Source organism: Coregonus lavaretus (assembly GCF_964263955.1).
Source record: "Coregonus lavaretus genome assembly, chromosome: 25".
NCBI lineage: Eukaryota > Metazoa > Chordata > Actinopteri > Salmoniformes > Salmonidae > Coregonus > Coregonus lavaretus.
Genome location: NC_140012.1, coordinates 37,663,873 through 37,668,494, shown reverse-complemented (window position 1 = coordinate 37,668,494; position 4,622 = coordinate 37,663,873).

The following is a 4,622-nucleotide window of genomic DNA, read 5'->3' as shown; positions in this document are numbered from 1 at the left end:
ACAGTCAACATGGTACATGAGCATGACTTGAATAGAGCACAGCATTATTTTTGCGTTTTGCATTCCACTGATTCTGGACTATTTGAACCATGCCTTTTCATACTTTCAGTAGACGGGGTTCCTACTGTCACTAAGTACTTCAAGAACTCAATCGTTCACATCACATAGAAAGCGTTCAATGTGATGTTCACAGAGTGTATGCATGCAGGTATTCAACTGCTTGTAATTCATATGGGAATAATTGTCATTGCATCAGGTATACAAGAAAACACATTCAATATAAAATGGGGGGGGGGGGGGACATATGATGGAGTGAAGGTTGAGAATTGTTTTATATAAACTTTTTTTTATCTGTGTTTGATAATAGGATGTTGGTGTTTGCTCTCTTTAAGGATATGTGAACACTTGGCCCTTTTAATATTTGAATTTAATTATCTGTAGTTGCCCTGTGTTTTCTGTCTTTAGTAACGATGATAATAGATATTGTACAACAGATCTGTTATAATTTAGGTCTGAATTATGTCTGAATTATGAGATTGTAGTCTACAAGAGGTTGTATGATGTCAAGGGCTGAGGTGTATGGTGTGTGGAAGTCAGGCGCAGGACACCGAAGGTAGTCCAACAAAGTTTACTGAAGTAATCCAAATGGCAAAATACAGAGAACGGCCTCAACAATAAACAGAGGCGAGAAAATACGCAAACTGTGCGTAAAACAAAATGACACGAAAACAGGAACAAAACACGCAGCACAACGGACAGGCAAAAAACAACACACAATCTAGCCTAAGCAAAACAAGGAACTTATAGGACAAGTAATCAACACACAACTGGACACAGGTGTAAAAGACAGACGAAAGCAATCACACCAAGAAACATAGAGCGGTGGCAGCTAGTACTCCGGGGACGGCGAACGCCGAAGCCTGCCCGAACCAGGAGGAGGAGCAGTCTCGGCAGAATCCGTGACAGTACCCCCCCCTTGACGCGCGGCTCCAGCCGTGCGCCGACCCCGGCCTCGGGGACAGCCAGGAGGACGCGGACCCGGGCGCGTGGGATGCCCATGGTGGAACTCAGTCAGGAGGGATGGATCGAGGATGTCCCTCCTGGGCACCCAGCACCGTTCCTCCGGACCGTACCCCTCCCACTCCACGAGATACTGGAGACCACTCATCCGGCGCCTCGAGTCCAAGATGGTCCGGACCCTGTACGCCGGGGCCCCCTCGATGTCCAAAGGGGGCGGAGGGGTCTCTCCTATCTCATCTTCTTGGAGTGGGCCAGCTACCACCGGCCTGAGAAGAGACACATGGAACGAGGGGTTAATATTTTTGTACTCAATGGGCAGTTGTAACCTGTAACACACCTCGTTCAATCTTCTCAGGACTTTGAAGGGCCCCACAAACCGCCGACCCAGCTTCCGGCAGGGCAGGCGGAGGGGCAGGTTTCGAGTCGAGAGCCAGACTCGATCTCCCGGTGCGTACACCGGTCCCTCACTGCGGTGGCGATCGGCGCTCGCCTTTTGTTGACGGATGGCACGCTGCAGATGGAAATGGGCAGCGTCCCACGTCTCCTCCTAGCGCCGAATCCACTCGTCCACCGCAGGGGCCTCGATCTGGCTCTCGTGCCATGGTGCCAGGACCGGCTGATAACCTAAAACACACTGGAAAGGTGTTAGATTGGTGGAGGAGTGGCGGAGAGAGTTCTGGGCCATCTCTGCCCAGGGGATGAACCTAGACCACTCCTCCGGCCGGTCCCGGCAATAGGACCTCAAAAACCTACCCACATCCTGGTTGACACGTTCAACCTGCCCATTGCTCTCTGGGTGGTACCCCGAGGTAAGGCTTACCGAGACCCCCAGGCGTTCAATGAACGCCCCCCAAACTCTGGAGGTGAACTGGGGACCTTGGTCAGACACAATATCCTCGGGGACCCCATAGTGCCGGAACACGTGGGAATATAGGGCCTCAGCGGTCTGTAGGGCAGTAGGGAGACCCGGCATTGGGAGGAGACGACAGGCCTTGGAAAACCGATCCACAACGACCAAAATGGTGGTATTCCCCTGGGAGGGGGGTAGGTCGGTCACAAAATCCACCGATAGGTGGGACCATGGTCGTTGTGGAACGGGCAGGGGATGTAACTTACCCCTGGGCAAATGTCTAGGCGCCTTACACTGGGCGCACACCGAGCAGGAGGAGACATAAACCCTCACATCCCTAGCTAACGTTGGCCACCAATATTTCACGCTAAGGCAGTGCACTGTCCGGCCAATACCTGGATGTCCAGAGGAGGGTGATGTATGAGCCCAATAAATCAGGCGATCACGAACCTCGAGCGGGAAGTACGTCCGCCCCACAGGACACTCGGGGGGAGTAGGGTCGGTACGCAGTGCCCGCTCGATTTCCGCATCGACCTCCCACACCACCGGTGCCACCAAACAAACACTCCGGCAGTATGGAAGTAGGCTCAATGGACCTCTCCTCTGTGTCATACAGCCGGGACAGGGCGCCTGCCTTACCGTTCTGGGACCCTGGGATGTATGTGATCTTAAAAACAAACCGGGTCAGGAACATGTTCCACCTAGCCTGACGAGGGTTCAATCTCCTAGCTGCCCTGATGTACTCCAGGTTACGGTGATCAGTCAGAATGAGGAAAGGGTGTTGAGCCCCCTCAAGCCAATGCCTCCACACCTTTAGGGCCTGGACTACAGCTAACAGCTCCCTGTCCCCAACGTCATAGTTTCGCTCCGCCGCGCTGAGCTTCTTGGAGTAGAACGCACAGGGGCGGAGCTTAGGTGGCGTGCCGGACCGTTGTGACAGGACTGCCCCAATGCCGGCCTCGGACGCGTCTACCTCTACTTGGAATGGTAAAGAGGGATCCGGATGCGCCAGCACCGGGGCCGAGGTGAACAGGTTCTTCAGTTTGGCAAATGCCCTGTCCGCCTCAGCTGACCACTGCAACCGAACCGGACCCCCCTTTAGCAAGGACGTAATGGGAGCTGCTACCTGTCCAAAGCCCCGGATAAACCTCTGGTAGTAATTTGCAAAACCCAAGAACTGCTGCACCTCTTTGACAGTAGTTGGAGTTTGCCAATTACGCACGGCCGACACACGGTCTACCTCTATCTCCACACCAGACGCGGACAACCGATAACCCAAAAACGAGACGGACTCCTGGAGGAACAAGCATTTCTCTGCCTTGACATACAAGTCATGCTCCAACAGTCTTCTCAACACTCGGCGCACCAGGGCTACATGCTCGGCTCGGGTGGAAGAGTACACTAGGATGTCGTCGATGTATACTACCACACCCTGCCCATGCATGTCCCGGAAAATCTCGTCAACAAAGGATTGGAAAACTGAAGGAGCATTCATTAACCCGTATGGCATGACAAGATACTCGTAATGACCCGATGTGGTGCTAAATGCGGTCTTCCATTCGTCTCCCTCCCTAATGCGTACCAGATTGTACGCGCTCCTGAGATCCAACTTTGTGAAGAACTGCGCTCCGCGTAATGATTCTGTCATAGTCGCAATCAGCGGAAGAGGGTAACTGTACTTAACCGTGATCTGATTGAGACTACGATAGTCAATACACAGGCGCAAACCCCCGTCCTTCTTCTTCACAAAGAAGAAACTCGAGGAAACTGGGGAAGTAGAGGACCGTATGTATCCCTGTGCCAATGACTCGGCTATGTAAGTTTCCATAGCCGCTGTCTCCTCTTGAGACAGTGGATACACACGGCTCCGCGGAAGTGCCGCTCCTGTTTGGAGATCTATCGCACAATCCCCCTGTCTATGAGGTGGCAGCCGTGTAGCCCTCGTCTTACTGAACACAAGTGCTAGATCCTCATACTCAGGGGGAATGTGCATTGCGGGCACTTGGTTCGGACTCTCTACCGAGGTCGCCCCTAAGGAAACACCTAGACATCTCCCTACACACTGGGCAGACCACTCCATAAGAGCCCTCTGTTGCCACGCAATGGTAGGATCATGGGTGCTTAACCAGGGAAGCCCCAGCACCACGGGATACGCAGGAGAGTCAATCAGATAAAACTGAATGGTCTCCTCATGACCCCCCTGCGTCGTCATCTTAAGTGGTGCTGTGACTTCTCTGATCAGCCCCGACCCCAACGGCCGGCTGTCTAGGGCGTGAACAGGAAAGGGGGCTTCTACTGGCCGAAGGGGAATTCCTAACTTATAACAAAAAGCTCGATCAACAAAATTCCCAGCTGCGCCAGAATCTACTAGCGCCTTATGCTGGGAATGAGGTGCCACCTGTGGAAATCTCACAGGTATACTCATGTGACCAACAGAGAGCTCTGGGTAAGTGGGGCGCCTACTCACCTGAAATGACTCCCCAGTGCGTGACCTGTTGTCCCCTCTCCCAGGCGACCCTCCCCAGCACCTGGCCGCGGTGTGTCCTCCACGGCCACAGTTGGTGCAGGGGATGGCCCCCCTCGGGTTCTCTCTCCTCCTCTCTCTAGCGCCAGCACCCCCGAGCTCCATGGGAACCGGCTCGGAGGTGCTGGAGGGTGGAATGGATGACCCCCACTCGGGACGTCCGCAGGTAGCCAGCAGGGTGTCTAGACGGATGGAGATGTCTACCAACTGGTCGAAGGAAAGGTTGGT